This window comes from Loxodonta africana, chromosome 16 (assembly GCF_030014295.1).
Source record: "Loxodonta africana isolate mLoxAfr1 chromosome 16, mLoxAfr1.hap2, whole genome shotgun sequence".
NCBI classification, from domain to species: domain Eukaryota; kingdom Metazoa; phylum Chordata; class Mammalia; order Proboscidea; family Elephantidae; genus Loxodonta; species Loxodonta africana.
In genome coordinates this window covers 40325258-40344471 of record NC_087357.1, presented here as the reverse complement: position 1 = coordinate 40344471, position 19214 = coordinate 40325258, and the positions used below count along the sequence as shown (strand labels likewise).

The window sequence follows — 19214 nt, the reverse complement described above, 5'->3', positions numbered from 1 at the left end:
TTTACCTTAAATATGCATATGCATACATTTTTATGCAGACTAACATTTTGTGATATTTTCTTACCGTAGGTCTCTTAAATAAATTATTGGTTGGGTAATTACAAGTTGTCTGGTACGTTACATGTCCTTAATCTGTTCTATTTATTTTGGAAAGCAAAGGCCTTACATTCTCTCTCTCTCTTTTTCTATGTTATGTGAGAATTAGATGAGCGCTCAGGGAAAGGACAACTCATTCACGTGTGGAAAGAAGAAGTGGAGTTGAAATGGAGTTGCTATCCTCTACACCCCCACCTTTGGCCCTTTACAATTGATGATTTCTCCAGCTATGTGTAGGTGATAGTGTATATCTTGATGCCTTCCTGATTGTTCCTTTTGTTTTCTTGGACGTGTGATGGATAGGCAAGTCACTCTTCCTCTGACCCTTTTTCCATCCTCAGTTTGTGTATCTTTTCATGTGATGGAAGAAACCCTGGTGGCATAGTGGTTAAGTGCCACAGCTGCTAGCCAAAGGGTCGGCAGTTCAGATCCGCCAGGCGCTCCTTGGAAACTCTGTGGGGCTTTTCTACTCTGTCCTATAGGGTCGCTATGAGTCGGAATTGACTCGATGGCACTGGGTTTGGTTTTTTTTTTTTTTTTTTTTTGGCTTTTCATGTGATGGAACGTTTTCTTCCTCTTTCTTTCTCCTTTTTCTGCTTCTGTACATGTCCTCTAGTCTGCATTTGTCTTAACTATGCTGTCCTCTTCCCTGCGATTGTCATTTTTCAAAGTGGGCATGACTCTCTTTATAGTAATGGTAACTTTATAACTTCATATCTCTGTTCCAACTTGAAAACATTTTTCACAGCCCTGATTTTCAAACTCCATGAAACATTATAAATGTAAAAGTATGTTTGAGTTCCTTTACAAAGTACTTTTCTCAGATGGATGTTATGTTTGGAATCAGAAATAAAAAATGAAGATATTACCAGTAAAGCAATGAAGAATGCTAGGACACGTCTGGTGTGTTTCAGGATAGAGTTGTAAGCCCTTATGGCTGTAGAAAATGAAAGTAGTAATTCAAATGTGAAACTGCCTGGAAGAGTAAGGCAGTGCTAAAAATACTGAGGTAAAAATACCTTTGAGCTTTGGAAGGATGCCTTACTTGTTTTTTCAAGTGGCAAAACAGTAGGATTTACTAGGAGATCAGAGTAGTAGTACTATTACATTGGATAATAATTTTTTTAAAGCCTGAGTATAATTATATTATTGGGCCCAAATTCTTCTTTTTTAAAGGGAGCAGCATCTCTAAGATTATATTAAGTAAAACGGGAAAGTAAGATTTGATTTGTAAACTTTTCTTGATTAATTATTATGATGTATAAATTATAATATAACTTATATTTTAACACATGGTTATATTCTCCTTATAAAAATAAAATGTTATAGGAAGATATATCGCATTTCATTTTCCCTTCATATTTTAGGCCTTCTAAAATGTATTTGAACCAATGGAAAACACATGTATTTTCGTGTATGCGTTTTTATATATGTAGTGTTACAATTTTTTTTGCAATTTATTTCAGAGAATAAAATGTTCTTCTATATGAACATATACACACACACAACATGCACACACACATATATATGTTTGCTTACGCTGAACCTGTACGTAGACCAAGAGGCATTCGTTAGAACAGAACAAGGGGATACCGTGTTGTTTAAAATCAGGAAGAGTGTGCGTCAGGGTTGTATCCTTTCACCATACTTATTCATTCTGTATGCTGAGCAAATAATCCCAGAAGCTGGACCATATGAGGAAGACCGCAGTATCAGGATTGGAGGAAGACTCATTAACACCTGTGATACACAGATGACACTACCTCGCTTGCTGAAAGCAAAGAGGACTTGAAGCACTTACTGATGAAAATCAAAGACTACAGCCTTCTGTATGGATTACAACTCCACATGAAGAAAATAAACATTCTCACAACTGGACCAATAAGCAACATCATGATAAATGGAGAAAAGATTAAAGTTGTCAAGGATTTCATTTTACTTGGATTCACTGTCAACACCCATGAAAGCAGCAGTCAGGAAATCAAACAACATGTTGCATCGGGCAAATCTGCTGCAAAAGACCTCTTGATAGTGTTGAAAAACAAAGATGTCACTTTGAGGACTAAGGTGCGCCTGACCCAAGCCATGGTCTTTTCAGTTGCCTCATATGCATGTGAAAGCTGGACAGTGAATAAGGAAGACCAAATTAAGAATTGATACATTTCAATTATGGTGTTGGTGAAGAATACTGAATATACCATGGACTGCAGAAGAATGGACAAATCTGTCCTGAAAGATGTACAGCCAGAACGCTCCTTGGAAGTGAGGATGGTGAGACTTCATCTCACGTACTTCGGACATGTTTTCAGGAGTGACCAGTCCTTGAAGAAGGGCGACATGCTTGGTAGAGGGTCATTGAAAAAGAGGAAGATCCTCAACGAGATAGATTGATACAGTGGCTAGAATGGTGGGCTCACACATAGCAAGATTTGTGAGGATGATGCAGGACCAGGTAGTGTTTTGTTCTGTTGTACATAGATTCGCTTATGAGTCAAAACTGACTTGACAGCACCTAACAACAACATGTGTATATATACACGCACACATATACATGTATGCGTGTATATATATAATTTAACCTTACATGTTTTACACCTACAGATTTTCAGAGATAAGTGAGGTTTGTAAGTGAAAGATAACCTGTTGGTTAATTTTTTTTTTTTTTTAATTTTATCCCTATAGTAAATTTTATTAAAGGTCTGATAAATTTTGGTGCTTTTTGTATTAACAGTGAAGACACACAGAATCATTTTAGGATATAGCAAAGCCAAACTAACCTGTTTGGCATTTAACCTGATGATCAGTTCCCAAATCACAAGAATATTCATGATACTATTTTATGAGGATTATTACATGTGTTCTCTTGGAGGTGTGAAATTCTTGCTTGTGGCCTTTGAACCAGTTGGTGAGCCATGTTAAAAACTGCATCTATTGTAAAGAGTATTTCAGTTATATTGTAGTTCAGTTGACCTAGGTTTCTGGTTTTTCTAAAATAATAGGCTAAAGTTGGAATGCAGCTAAATAGCTTTTCTTACCTCCAAACTAAGTAAGGATTATTTCAAATGAGCTGTGTTGTGTATAATTGTAACATGATTCCATACTAGATTGAATATATCCTATTTATGTAACCTGACAATCTTTCACTAGAAGGTGATCTTTTTTCTGCTAGGTACTGTTTTTATACTGGCATCTTTAATTTTAAAATATGATTATTTAGGTGATGATTCAAGTTTTTAATCAACAGTCATGTCATTTTCTGGGTAAAGTTTTAGTTGAGTAGTTGATCTGTTGCTGAAACTTTTGACAGACAAGACAAAAAAATTTTTTTAAGACACTGATTTCTTAATCTGAGCCCTTCAGATTATCTAAAAGTATTATAGGTCACTCTCCTCGGTTAAGTTTCTGCTTTTGAAATTTTTTACAACACAAATGAACACTAACATTATAGAAAGGACCAGAATATCTATGTTTTGTGAGCACTAGTGGCGTAATGGTTAAGTGCTACGGCTGCTAACCAAATGGTCGGAAATTCGAATCCGCAAGGTGCTCCTTGGAAACTCAATGGGGCAGTTTTACTCTGTCCTATAGGGTCGCTATGAGTCGGAGTCGATTCGAGGGCGCTGGATTTTTTTTTTTTAATTAAATATATAACACTGTGAACGTGTTTTCTGGTTACTGCAATGATGTGTGTAACATTTGAACAGTTCATTGGTTTTAATGATGCTTAAATACAGATATCCTTGGTTTAAAATATGGCTGAGTACTGCAAAATAAACTTGTTCCTTCATCACTGTTAAATTGTGGAGGGGCTGAGTGTCTTAGTTATCTAGCGCTGCCATAACACAAGTGGATGGCTTTAAGAAAGAAAAATTTATTTTCTCACAGCCTAGTAGGTTACAAGTCCAAATTCAGGACATAGACTCCAGGGGAAGGCTTCCTCTCTCTGTTGGGTCTGGAGGAAGGTCCTTGTCCTCAATCTTCCCCTGGTGAAGCAGCTTCTCAGGTGCAGGGACCCGATGTCCAAAGGACGAGCTTTGCTCCTGGTGAAAGAAAAATTAATTTTCTCACAGCCTAGTAGGTTACAAGTCCAAATTCAGGACGTCGGCTCCAGGGGAAGGCTTTCTCTTTCTGTTGGGTCTGGAGGAAGGTCCTTGTCCTCAATCTTTCCCGGTCAGACAGCTTCTCAGGTGCAGGGACCCCGTGTCCAAAGGACATGCTTTGCTCCTGGTGCTGCTTTCTTGGTAGGATGAGGTCCCCAACTCTCTGCTTGCTTCTCTTTCCTTGAGAGATAAAAGGTGATGCAGGCCATACCCCCAGGGAAACTCCCTTTACCTTGGATCAGGGAGGTGACCTGAGCAAGGGTAGTATTACAATTCCATCCTAATCCTCTCAACATAAGATTACAATCACAAAATGGAGGACAACCACACATGGCCTAACCAAGTTGATACACACATTTTTGGGGGAACATAATTCAATCCATGACACTGAGCTATGTTGAAAATTTATTTTTGAAATTATTCATATTTATAATTATTTCACCCTCGTATTTTAAAAAATTTTATTTACTTAACGTATTGTCACCTTCAAGAGGTTGCGAATAACTGCCTTTCTAGCTGCATGTGTGTCTGTTATTTAATGTTAATGATGAATTATTATGTGTTTTGTATGTGTGAATACATAGGGTTGCTATGAGTCAGAATCGACTCGATGGCACCGGGTTTGGTTTCGTTTTGGTTTTTATGTGTGAGTAAATGGATTTCATAAAACTTCATTTGTATGGTCTGAGGATTGAGAGCAAAAAACCAAAAGCAAACCCAGTGCCGTCGAGTCGATTCCGACTCATAGTGACCCTATGGGACAGAGTAGAACTGCCCCATAGAGTTTCCAGTGAGCACCTGGCAGATTCGAACTGCCGACCCTTTGGTTAGCAGCCGTAGCACTTAACCACTACGCCACCAGGTTTCCTAAGATTGAGAGAGGAACTCATAAAAGCTCAGGACCTGAGCATCTGGGAGAGGGGAGAGGTATGAGCCTCAAGAGAGAGGGTTAAATTAGTTAAAGAAAAAGACTAAAAACAAGTCCTCACAAATTGGACAGGGTAGAATTTGGGGAGAATTTTTTTTCCCTGTTAGAAGAGACAGAGACTTAGAAAGGGGTTACCCTTTGAAAAGATACTTAAGAGTACCTGTTATTTGATTACGTGAATATAGTTTGAGTATTAAAATTATATTAAAAGTTCTATTCATTCTCTCTCAGACTTAATATATATTGGGTTTTAAACTAGATTAAACAAACAAAATTGTGCTACTAATTTTGCCAAAATATAGTTTACTGAAATTAACTCCCTGTGGAACTAGTTTTTTATTCCAGAGGTTTCAGTTAAACTTGGGTTCTAAGATGGGTTTTATCTCTACTAACTCACAGAATTTTTAAATATAATTTAGAATCGGCAAAGGCATCAAAATTGCCTAAACCTTGTGTACCCTAATCCTGGTTTCCCTGGCTCTTGGATCAAGTTGTGTAAGAGAGCCCCTTTTACATGGTCTTGCAGTGGTTAGAGATGACAAAATGGGGAGCTGCTTCTATTTTTGACTGTCTATAAAATGTTCACCATGGAAGCTCATAACATGTAAGAGTTTACTTACTGATGTGGGTTTAACATTAGTCCTTTTAAGAGAGTATTCCCAGTGTCCATGAGTGATTTATCACTGAGCCTCAAAGTGGAGCCAGTCAATGTATATACTATATCAGTGTAGATATCGGGCTATTTTGACTTTTTCCTTGTCTTTGGAAGAGAAGCTCCTATCTACTATTCTCTCTTACCCCCAGTCCCCATATTTTACTTCTTTAGGCTCCTGCCACTCTCCCGGTGAACCCACAGTTTCATCTTTTCTTATATTTCCATTGTAGTCCACTTTCTTTCTGAATGATCTCTTTTAGAATGTGGAATACCGTTTTGCCGCCAACTTAATGTGTGACCTGATTTGAGCAAACTCTAAGCCTTTTCTCTAGCAGAATTTAAAGGACAAAATTTTCGAATTGATCCTAGATTCTTCTCTAAGATTTGACTTTTATTTCAATGAATACATATTTATTCAACAAAAACTGTGTATAATACAATAGACATAGTGTTAGGTTCTTGGGATATAAATGAAAATGAGGCCTAGCCTTTGAGTTATTCCGGTATAAATGGGGGCGGAGGCGGTGGTGGTGTCCATATATAACTATAAGTACTGTAGAAGAGTTGTGAACAGGGTGTGAGAGTACAGATGAGTGATTACTTCGGCTCAGAGATGACATGTGAGTTGTATTCTGCAGTACCAGCAAGAGTTCCCTAGGTTAAGATGAAGAAAGCCATTCCACATAGAGGAAACTGAAGAACAAACAGGAATGAGCCACCATGTTTGAGGAATAGTTATTAGGCCGGTATAATAAGGATGCAGAGAAGATGGTGATCAGAGAATTGAATTTTATCCAAAATACTTTTATATAAGGTAATGAGATATCAAATTCGTATATTAGGAAGATAATTCTAGAGGCGTTATAGAAGCTGAATTAGAGGAGGGTTAGTCTGCAGACAAGAACATTAAAAATTTATTGTAGTAGTCTATGATTGTGGTTTCCAAACACAGCAGTTAGAATTACTTAGGGAATATGTTAAAAAATACAGATCCTTTGGCCCTATAAATATGTTCTTAATGTAAATTTTGTGTTTTTTAATTCTTGAGTTCCTAGTTGGTTCTTTTTCACATCTGCTGTATCACTTTTTACAGTTTACAGCTCCCTGCTGAAATTTCAACCTTGGCATTTATCTCCTTAAACATAATAAGTGTAGTTATTTCATAGCCTGTGTCTAATAATCCCAATGTCTGGAAATCCTATAGGTCTGTTTATGTTACATATTATTTCTGGTAATTTTTGCTTATTGTTTCTTGCCTCTGTGTGTTCCTAGTTATCTTTGCTTGGGCGCTGGACATAGTATTTGAAACATATGTAGAGGACAATTTGAGGGTTAAGATGATACCATCCTTCAGAAATTTGGGTTTATGTCTTTCAAGTGCTTGGTGGCATTAACTATCTAGTTTTTTGGCCCATTCAGATGATACAAAGCTCAGATGCAGTCTTTCTTAGCCATTTTTCTTATTATTAAGTAAAAATTGATTTTTGATTATTAAACCAACTTTGCTTTCCTGCGGTTAACTCCATTTAGGAACAGTTTGTATCCATTTTATAGGTTGCCAATTTCGATTTCCTAATATTTTGTTAAGGATTTTTGTTTTTGTGTTCATGGGGAATATGGGTCTGTAGTTTTCTTTTAACGTCTTTGTCTGATTTTGGTATTGAGGATAATGCTGCCGTTACTGAATGAATTGGGAATTGTTTCTTCCTTCTCTTTTTTCTGAAAGAATTGTGTAGAATTGATGTTATTTCTTTCTTAAATGTTTCATAGAGTTCATCAGTGAAATCACCTAAGTCAGAGTTTCTCAGCCTCAGCACTATTGACATTTTGGGCCAGACAATCTTGTTGTGGGAGGCTGTTCTATGCATTGTAGGATGTGTAGCAGCATCCTTGGCCTCCACACTATAGATGCCATTAGCACACACCCACACGCAGTTGTGGCAACCAAAAATGTCCCTAGACACTTTTTACCCCAGTTAAGAACCATTGATCTAAGCAAAGCCTGGTGAAAGGTTTTTAGCTATGAGCTTAGAGAGTTAGCTGAGTTTTATCAGAAATACTTTTAAAGAGGGTATTGAGACATCTGATAAAAATTCATGTATTAGATAATTCTGGAGATACTATAGAAACTGAATGAGAAGAGAGTGAGTCTACTTGACAAAGACATTAATGAAATTTATTGTAGTAGTCTATGATTGTGGTTCCCAAACACTAGATTATACTATTTTTATTGTTGTGGAGCAGATTTTAATTATAAGTTTAATTACTTGAATTGACACAGGGCTGGTCAAGTTTTCTTTTTAAGTTAGTTTTGGAGCATATCTTCGAAGAGATTTTTACATTTCATCTGTGTTGTTAAATTTATTGGAATAAAGCTGTTCATAATATTCTATTGTCCTGATGGATATGTAATGATGATCTCTCATACTTTTATGATGTTGATAATTTGTGTCTTCTCTCTCTCTCTTTTTTTTGACCAGTTTACTAAAAGTTTAGCAATTTTACTGATTTTTAAAAGAAACATCTTTTGTTTCACTAATTTTTATCCCGACGTTAATGTATTTTGTTGTTTTTGCTCATGCTTTTGGTGTCATAACTATGAATCCATTGTCAAAAACTAGGTCTCGAAGCATTACTCCTATGCTTTGTTCTAAGAGTTTTCTAGTTTTACTTCTTACATTTAGGTTTGTGAGATCCATTTTGAGTTAATTTTCATATATGGTGTGAGGTATGAGTCCAATTCATTCTTTCTCATGTGGAAATCTAGTTGTCCCAGCACCATTTATTGGAGAGACCATTCTTTCTCCATTGGATGAACTTCACACGCTGGTCAAAAATCAACAGTTAGCCGTAGATGTATGGGTTTATTTCTGGACTTGCACCCTGCCATTTTGCTGAATTTATAAGCTCTAGAAGCTTTTTTGTGGATTCTTTGGGGGTCTATATATAGGATCATGTCATCTGCAAATAGGGATAGTTAGTCTTCTTTCTTTCCAGTATGGATAACTTTTATTTCTTTTTCTTGCCCAATTGCTCTGGCGAGTACTTTTGGTACAATATTGAATAGCAGTGGTGAAAGCAGGCATCCTTACCTTGTTCGTGATCTTAAGGGCAAAACTCTAAGTCTCTCTCAGTTGAGTATGATGTTAGCCCTGGGTTTTTCATAAATTCCTTTCATCATAATGAGGAATTGCCCTTCTATTCTTAGTTTGTTGAGTGTTTTTACCAAGAAAGGGTGTTGGATTTTGTCAAATGCCTTTTCTGCATCAATTGAAATTTCATGTCGTTCTTTTCTTTGTTCTTATTAATGTGGTGTACTACATTGATTGATTATTAATGCTAAACCACCATTCCTGGAGTAAATCTCACTTGATCATGGTATTATAATCCTTTTAACATGGTGTTGGATTCGGTTTGCCAGTATTTAGTTACGGATTTTTGCACCTGTATTCATAAGGGATATTGATCTGTAGCTTCCTTTTCTTGTGGTATCTTTGTCTGGCTTTGGTATCAGGGTAATTCTGGCCTCATACAATGAGTTAGGAAGTGTTTGTTTCTTCCTCTTCTATTTTTTGGAAGAGTTTAAGAAGGATTGGTGTCAATTCTTTTTAAATGTTTGGTAGAATTTACCAGTGAAGCCTTCTGGTCCAGAACTTTTTTGTTATTGTTGAGAGATTTTTGATTACTGATTACGTGTTATGTGTCTGTTGAAATTTTCTGTATTGTCAGTTTATATAAATTGTGTGTTTCTAGGAACTTGTCCATTTCATGTAGTTAACTAATTTTTTTTGGTGTTCATACTAAAAGGATCTTACGGTCCTTTTTATTTCTGCTGGGTCAGTTGTACTGTCCGCACTTCTATTTCCGATTTTAGTTATTCTTACTCTCTTTTTTCTTTGTCAGTCTACCTAAAAGTTTGTTGATTTTACTGATCTTTTAAAAGAACCAACTTTTTTTTTATACTTTTTGTTGTGCTTTAAGTGAAAGTTTACAAATCAAGTCAGTCTCACACACAAAAACTTATATACACCTGACTAACGACAACCCAGTGCCGTCAAGTCGATTCCGACTCATAGCGACCCTAAAGGGCAGGGTAGAACTGCCCCATAGAGTTAGTTACCTGGCTACATACTCCCAGTTACTTTCCCCCTAATGAGACAGCCCGCTCTCTCCCTCCACTCTCTCTTTTCATGTCCATTTTCCCGGCTTCTAACCCCCTCTACCCTCTCATCTCCCCTCCAGGCAGGAGATACCAACATAGCCTCAAGTGTCCACCTGATCCAAGAAGCTCACTCCTCACCAGCATCCTTCTCCAACCCGTTGTCCAGCCCAATCCATGTTTGAAGAGTTGGTTCCGGGAATGGTTCCTGTCCTGGACCAACAGAAGGTCTGGGGGCCATTATCACTGGGGTCCTTCTAGTCTCAGTCAGTCCATTAAGTCTGGTCTTTTTATGAGAATTTGGGGTCTGCATCCCACTGCTCTCTTGCTCCCTCAGGGGTGCTCTGTTGTGTTCTCTGTCAGGGCAGTCATCAGTTGTAGCCAGGCACTATCTAGTTCTTCTGGTCTCAGGATGATGTATTCTCTGGTTCATGTGGTCCTTTCTGTCTCTTGGGCTCATAATTACCTTGTGTCCTTGGTGTTCTTCATTCTCCTTTGATCCACGTGGGATGAGACTCATTGATGCATTTTAGATGGCCGCTTGCTAGCGTTTAAGACCCCAGACGCCACTCTTCAAAGTGGGATGCAGAATGTTTTCTTAATAGATTTTATTATGCCAATTGACTTAGATGTCCCCTGAAACCATGGTCCCCAAACCCCTGCCCCTGCTACGCTGGCCTTCGAAGCATTCCATTTATTCAGGAAACTTCTTTGCTTTTGGTTTAGTCCAATTGTGCTGACCTCCCCTGTATTGCATGTTGTCTTTCCCTTCACCTAAAGTAGTTCTTATCTACTATCTAATTAGCGAATACCCCTTTCCCACCCTCCCTCCCTCTCCCCTCGCGTAACCACAAAAGAATGTTTTCTTCTTAGTTTAAACTATTTCTGAAGTTCTTATAATAGTGGTCTTATATAGTATTTATCCTTTTGCAGCTGACTAATTTCCCTCAGCATAATGCCTTCCATGTTCCTCCATGTTACGAAATGTTTCACAGAAGCATCACTGATCTTTATTGATGCCTAATATTCCATTGTGTGAATATACCATAATTTATTTATCCATTCATCCATTGATGGGCACCTTGGTTGCTTCCATCTTTTTGCTTTTGTAAACAGTGCTGCAATAAACATGGGTATGCATATATCTGTTTGTGTAAAGGCTCTTATTTCTGTAGGATATATTCCAAGGAGTGGGATTGCTGGATCGTATGGTAGTTCTATTTCCAGCTTTTGAAGGAAGCCCCAAATCGACTTCCAAAGTGGTTGTACCATTTGACATTCCCACCAGCAGTGTAGACGTGTTTCAGTCTCTCCACAGCCTCTCCAACATTTATTGTTTTGTGTTTTTTAGATTAATGCCAGCTTCGTTGGAGTGAGATGAAATCTCATTGTAGTTTTGATTTGCATTTCTCTAATGGCTAATGATTGTGAGCATTTCCTCATGTATCTGTTAGCTGCCTGAATGTCTTCTTTAGTGAAGTGTCTGTTCATATCTTTTGCCCATTTTTTAATTGGGTTATTTGTCTTTTTGTAGTTGAGTTTTTGCCGTATCATGTAGATTTTAGAGATTAGAGGCAGATCGGAAATGTCATAGCTAAAAACTTTTTCCCAGTCTGTAGGTAGTCATTTTACTCTTAAGCCTTTGGATGTGCGTAATAAACTTCTGGTTTTGTTGTTCTGTTTTCTCTGTTTCGTTTATTTCTGCTCTGATCTTTGTTATTTCCTTTCTTCTTGTAGCTTTGGGGTTAGTTTGCCCTTCTTTTTCTGGTTCCTTGAGTTGTGTTGTTAGGTGCTGTTGAGTTGGTTCCGACTCATGGCAATCCTGTGTATAACAGAATGAAACACTGCCCGCTCCCGTACCATCTTCATGATTGTTGTTATGGTTGAGTCCATTGTTGCTGCTTCTATGCCAATCCATCTCATTGAAGGTCTTCTTTCTTGAGTCGTAGAATTAGGTTATTGACTTGAGATCTTTTTAAAGTAGGAATTTACTGCTCTAAATTTCTCTCTGAGCACTGCCTTCACTACATCCCATGATTCTTGGCATATTGTGCTTTCATTTTCATTTGACTCTTAAGTATTTTCTGATTTCTCTCTTGATTTCTTCCTTGATCCTTTCCTTATTTAATAGTGTGTCATTTAATTTCTTTGTATATTTTCCAGTTTTCCTTTGGTTATTTCTAGTTTAATTCAGTTGTGATTAGAGAAGATTCTTTGTATGATATATATGTATGTATTATATATATATATGCACACATTTTTTTTTTTACATTTTAGGAAATTTTATTTTGCAGGTAAAAACACGAGCTCTGCGTGTTGCCCATCATAGTTTTAATAGCTCTGTTTGTTCCACTCTTCAAAGTTTCAGGTTGTTTTAATTCAGCCAGCATCTAATTATTGCAGCTTTCCAAGGTGTATGGTATGTCAACACACCGGTCTCTGCAGCTGCCTTTCCCCTTCAAACATGATTCCTTACCGTCCTCTAAGAATAAGCATTTCTAGACTTTTAATTAAAAGCTCACAAAATGACAAAATATAAAACGTAGTCTGAGTCGTTGCTTTGTTCTTGTATTCTTTTTCTTTCTTCTTTCCTTTTCCTTCTTTCTTAGCTCAAGGTTTAATTTTCAGTTTTCAGTGTCTCAGCATTCAACAGAGAGTGAATAATTTCCCTTTGAATGTGTGTAAAGTAAATTATACTGTGATTCAGGCAATGGATTGGCAGTTCTCACGAGGCTGGCTAAGTGCCTGTGGGAAACTGGGAGTCAGGAGGCCTGGCTTCACTCCCTGCCTTGTCACTGTGTGCAAGTCAGTTCCCATCCTGGGTCTCAATTTTCTCATGTGTTATATAACCAAAAAAAAAAAGTAGCAGGGGAGACGGAGGTGGAGAGGTAGAGAGCTTGTTCTGTAATGGCAAGCTGGAAGTGCCTTCAAGAGTCAAATAGAAATAACACAACGAATGGAGTGACCAAGTAGGGACTGGGCAAAATGGAGGACTTCATGTCCCATCTTAAGGGAGCAGCTGTTTCTCAACTCCAAGTAAACATCCAATGTTGGATCTGATTTTTTCTAGAGACACTAGAAGTGAGATTTTTTTGTGTGAAATCTCCCAATTATTAAGTGTTAGCTAGTAACTTCATTTTCAGAAATGGTGTAGCCAAACAAAAATACCTACAGCCCAAATTTAGCCTGTAGGGCAACAGTTTGCTACTTCTGATCTGGAAGACTATAAGGCCCATTCTAGTTCTAAGATTCTGTCACTATGGGCTTGTCTATACTTCGTTCATTAACATGGTGGTACAGCTTTCGTCACCATCAATAACAAGCATGTATGATGCACAGCTACTGTAAGAGGAACACAGGCCCGCCACTGGAGATGTGATACAAGCATATACGTCCATCAAAGCCTTAATGGACATAGATACAACCATCCTGTGAGGTAGAACTCACCTGTCTCCTTTATACAGATTTCTCCAACCCATCCCCTGCCCCCACCACAATCCCGAGCAAAAGAAATTCCTCTCTTTTACCTGCTTACATCACCTTGCATAAAACTCTTACAGAACTCATTATACCTTATTATAATAGTCTATTTCCAAGTCTCTCTTTATCAATAGGCTCTAAGCTCGCTGAAAGCAAGAACATATCTTTTTCTTTTTTTGTTTATCTAGCATCTATTGTTAGCATCTAGTTTAAGACCTGTCACCCTGTTTGCATACAAATAAATTGGCCCAGTAGGAACACTGGACACAGACTGGGTTGGGCATCCAATATATGGAGCTTACAAAAAGATATATGGATTCGAATTTTTTTTCTTCTTTTTTTTATCTTTTATTTTATTTACATTTTTATTGTGCTTTAAGTGAAAGTTTACAAATCAAGTCAGTCTCTCATACAAAAACTTATACACACCTTGCTATATACTCCTAATTGCTCTCCCCCTAATGAGACAGCACACTCCTTCCCTCTACACTCTATTTTCATGTCTATTCCGCCAGCTTCTGAATTCCTCTACCCTGTCATCACTCCTTCAGACAGGAGATGCCAACGTAACGTCATGGGTATACTTCATCCAAGAAGCTCATTCTTCCCCAGTATCATTTTCTATCCCATAGTCCAGGCCAGTGCCTGTCTGAAGAGTTGGTTTTGGGAATGGTTCCAGTCTTGGGCTAACAGAAGGTCTGGGGACCATGAACTCCAGGGTCATTATAGTCTCAGTCAGACCATTAAGTCTGATCTTTTTATGAGAATTTGAGGTCTGCATCCCACTGTTCTGCTCCATCAGAGGTTCTCTGTTGTGTTACCTGTCAGGGCAGTCATGGGTGGTAGCTGGGCACCATCTAGTTCTTCTGGTCTCAGGCTAATGTAGTCGCTGCTTTATGTGGCCCTTTCTTCCTCTTGGGCTCGTAATTACCTTGTCTTTGGTGTTCTTCATTCTCCTTTGATCCACTTGGGTTGAGACCAATTGATGCATCTTAGATGGCCGCTTGCTAGTGTTTAAGACCCTAGACGCCACACTTCAAAGTGGGATGCAGAATGTTTTCTTAATGGATTTTATTATGCCAATTGACTTAGATGTCCCTTGAAACCATGGTACCCCAACCCTTCCCCCTGCTACACTCGCCTTCCAAGTGTTCAGTTTATTCAGGAAACTCCTTTGCTTTTGGTTTAGTCCAGTTGTGCTGACCTCCCCCGTATTGTGTGTTGTCTTTCCCTTCGCCTAAAATAGTTCTTATCTGGTATCTGATTAGTGAAAACCCTCTCCCTTCCCCCTTCTCATAACCATGAAAGAATATTCTCTGTTTAAAATATTTCTTGAGTTCTTATAATAGTGGTCTTATACAATATTTGTCCTTTTGCAGCTAATTTCACTCAGCATAACGCCTTCCAGATTCCTCCATGTCATGAAATGTTTCACGGATTCATCATTGTTCTTTATTGATGCGTAATATTCCATTGTGTGAATGTACCATAATTTATCCATTCATCTATTGATGGGCACCTTGGTTTCTTCCATCCTTTTGCTCTTGTAAACAGTGCTGCAGTGAACATGGGTGTGCATATATCTGTTTGTGTAAAGGCTCTTATTTCTCTAGGATATATTCCAAGGAGTGAGATTGCTGGATCGTATGGTAGTTCTCTTTCTAGTTCCGTAAGGAAGCGTCAAATCAATTTCCAAAGTCGTTGTACCATTTTACATTCCCACCAGCAGTAAATAAGTGTTTCAGTCTCTCTACAGCCTCTCCAGTATTTATTATTTTGTTTTTTGTATTAATGCCAGCCTTGTTGGAGTGAGATAGAATCTCATTGTAGTTTTGATGTGCATTTCTCTAATGGCTAATGATCGTGAGCGTTTTCTCATGTATCTGTTCGCTACCTGAATGTCTTCTTTAGTGAAGTGTCTGTTCATATCCTTTGCGCATTTTTTAATTGGGTTATTTGTCTTTTTGTAGTTGAGTTTTTGCATTATCGTGTAGATTTGAGAGATCAGTGGCAGGTCGGAAATGTCATAGCTAAAAGCTTTTTCCCAGTCTGTAGGAAATCTTTTTACTCTTTTGGTGAAGTCTTTGGATGAGCGTAGTTGTAGGTGTTTGATTTTTAGGAGCTCCCAGTTTGTTTTCCCAGTTATCTGGTTTCTCTTCTGCATTGTTAGTAATGTTTTGTATACTGTTTATGCCATGTATTGTGGCTGATAGCGTTGTCCCAATTTTTTCTTCCATGATCTTTATCATTTTAGATTTTATATTTAGGTCCTTGATCCATTTTGAGTTAGTTTCTGTGCATGGTGTCAGGTATAGGTCTTGTTTCATTTTTTTGCAGATGGATATCCAGTTAGGCCAGCACCATTTGTTAAGGAGACTTTCTGCATTTAACTGACTTTGGGCCTTTGTCAAATACCAGCTGCTCATATGTGGATGGATTTATGTGTGGATTCTCAATTCTGTTCTATTAGTCTGTGTGTCTGTTGTTGTACCAGTACCAGGCTGTTTTGATTACTGTGGTGGTATAATAGGGTTTAAAATGAGGTAGAGTGAGGCCTCCCACTTTGTCCTTTTTCAGTAATGCTTTACTTCTCTGGGGCCTCTTTCCCTTCCATATGAAGTTGATGATTTGTTTCTCCATCTTATTAAAAAATTTCGTTGGAATTTGGATCAGAATTGCATTGTATCTATAGATGGCTTTTGATGGAATAGACATTTTTACAATATTAAGTCTTGCCACCCATGAGCAAGGTATGTTTTTCTACTTATGTAGGTCTCTTTTGGTTTCTTGCAGTAGTGTCTTGTAATTTTCTGTGTATAGGTCTTTTACATCTCTGATAAGACTTATTCCTAAGTATTTTATCTTCTTGGGGGCTACTGTAAATGGTATGGATTTGGTGATTTCCTCTTTGATGTTCTTTTTGTTGGTATTGAGGAATCCAACTGATTTTTATATGTTTATCTTGTATCCTGATTCTCTGCTGAACTATTAGTTTCAGTAGTTTTCTTGAGGATTCTTTAGGGTTTTCTGTGTATTAGATCATGTCATCTGCACGTAGAGATACTTTTGCTTCTTCCTTACCAATCTGGATGCCCTTCATTTGTTCATCTAGCCTAGTTGCTCTGGCTAGGACCTGCAGCACAATGCTGAATAAGAGTGGTGGTAAAGGGCATCCTTGTCTGGTTCCTGATCTCAAGAGGAATGCTTTCAGACTCTCTTCTTTTAGGATGATAATGGCTATTGGCTTTGTATAAATGCCCTTTATTATGTTAAGGAATTTTCCTTCTATTCCTATTTTGCTGAGTTTTTATCATGAATGGGTGTTGAACTTTGTCAAATGCCTTTTCTGCATTGATGGATAAAATCATGTGGTTCCCCCATCTTTTGTTTTATTTATGTGGTGGATTACATTAATTGTTTTTCTAATGTTGAACCATCCCTGCATACCTGGTGTGAATCCCACTTGGTCATGATGAATTATTTTTTTGATATGTTGTTGAATTCTATTGGCTAGATTTTTGTTGAGGATTTTTTAATCTAAGTTCATAAGAGATATATATAGGTCTGTAATTTTCTTTTTTTGTGGTGTCTTTACCTGGTTTTGGTATCAGAACTATGCTAGCTTTATTGAATGAGTTTGTGTGTTTTTTGTACTTTTCTATGTTCTGAAATACCTGTAGTAGTAGTGGTATTAACTCTTGTCTGAAAGTTTGATAGAACTCTGTAGTCACGCTATCTGAGCCAGGGCTTTTTTTGGCTGAGAGTTTTTTGGGTTACCCTTTTAATCTCTTGTTTTTTTATGAGTCTATTTAGTTCTTCTACCTATGTTTGTGTTACTTTAGGTCGTTAGTATGTTTCTAGGAATTCATCCATTTTTTCTAGGTTTTCAAATTTTTCATAGTAATCTGATACGATTCTTTTAATTTCAGTTGGGTCTGTTGTAATATCACCCATCTCATTTCTTATTCAGATTATTTGCTTCCTCTCCTGGTTTTCTTTTGTCGGTTTCGAAAGTGGTTTATCAGTTTTGGTCGTTTTAGCTCTTTGAATTTTCTATTTTCTATTTAATTTTATTCTGCTCTAATTTTTATTATTTCCTTTTTTCTAGTGCCTGAGGGTTTCTTTGGTTGCCCTCTTTCTCTTTGTTCAGGTTGTAGGGATAATTCTTTGATTTTGGCCCTTTCTTCTTTTTGTATATGTGCATATATTGAAATAAATTGACCTCTGAGCACTGCTTTCACTGTGTTCCAAAGGTTCTGATAGAAAGTGTTTTCATTCTCATTGGATTCTATGAATTTCTTTATTCCCTCCTTAATGTCTTCTATAACCCAGTCTTTTTTGAGCAGACTATTGTTCAGTTTCCAAGTGTTTGATTTCTTTTCCCTGCTTTTCCTATTATTGATTTCTTCTTTTATGGCCTTATGGTCAGAGAAGATGCTTTGTAATATTTCAGTGTTTTGGATTCTGCTAAGGCTTGCTTTATGACCTAATATGTGGTCTATTCTAGAGTATGTGCCATGTGCAGTAGACAAGAAAGTATACTTGGCTGCTGTTGGGTAGAGTGTTCTATGAGGTCAAGTTGGTTGATTGTGACATTTAGATCTTCCGTGTCTTTATTGAGCTTCTTTCTGAATGTCTTGTCCTTCACCAAAAGTAGTGTGTTGATGTCTCCTAGTATAATTGTGGAGCTGTCTCTCTCACTTTTCAATGCTGTTAGAGTTTGTTTTATGCATCTTGCAATCCTGTGATTGAGTGCATAAATATTTAATATGGTTATATCCTCCTGGTATATTGTTCCTTTAATCAGTATATAGTGTCCTTCCTTGTCTTTTGTGGTGTATTTAACTTTAAAGTCTCTTTTGTCGGGAATTAATACCGCCACTTTTGCTCATTTTTGATTGTTGTTTGCTTGATATATTTGCTCCATCCTTTGAGTTTTAGTTTGTGTCTCTAAGTCTAAGGTGTTCCTCTTGTAGGCAGCAATTAGATGGATCGTGCTTTTTTTTTAATCCATTCTCCCACTCTCTGTGTCTTTATTGGTGCATTTAGTCCATTTACATTCAGCATAATTTTAGATAGGTATGAGTTTAGTGCTGTCATTTTGATGTCTTTGTGTGTTGTTGACAGTTTCTTCTTTCCACTTAATTTTTTGTGCTGAGTAGTTTATATATTGTCTTTTGTTCTTATTCATTGTTTTGATTTTCTTTCTGCTGTCCCTATTTTTTTCTTGTATTTTATTTTGATAAGTAGGATAGTTAGTTTGCTTTGTGGTTACCTTAATATTTATCCCAATTTTTCTAACTTTATACCTAACTTTTATTTCTTTATATCGCCTCATCTTCCTCTCCATATGAAAGATCTACAACTGCATTTCTTAGTCCCTTTTTATTGTTTTAATATTGCCTTCTTTTACACAAGAACATCGCTGTTTCCCTATTTTGAGTGGTTTTTAATCTTGATTTATTTTTGTGATTTCCCTGTCTGGATTGACATCTGATTGTTCTGTCCGGTGTTCTAGTCTTCAATTAATACTAGATATTATTGATCTTCTAACCAAAGAACTCCCTTTAGTATTTCCTGTAGTTTTGGGTTGGTTTTTACGAATTCCCTAATCTTATGTTTATCTGGAAATGTCCTAATTTCACCTTCATATTTGAGAGACAGTTTTGCCGGATGTTTGATTCTTGGCTGGCAGTGTTTTTCCTTCAATGCTTTGTATAAGTCATCCCATTGCCTTCTTTCCTGCATAGTTTCTGCTGAGTATTCCGAGCTTATTCTTATTGACTGTACTTTGTA

The 19214-nt window shown here is 37.3% G+C and overlaps 1 protein-coding gene across 3 annotated transcripts in view; it reads left to right on the top strand.

The window, feature by feature from the left end:
- The window catches only part of TBC1D12 (TBC1 domain family member 12), a 134830-nt gene that overhangs the window by 44599 nt on the left and 71017 nt on the right, over positions 1-19214 (top strand). The window contains exon 2 of one of the 3 annotated variants that reach the window (XM_064269566.1): positions 206-329. The exons of 1 other annotated variant lie outside the window; for it this stretch is intronic. The gene's annotated coding sequence lies outside the window, so the exon portion shown is untranslated. Of the gene's footprint in view, positions 1-199; positions 330-19214 lie in introns of all 3 variants that reach the window. One more of the 3 variants, XM_064269565.1, reaches the window with a different exon arrangement.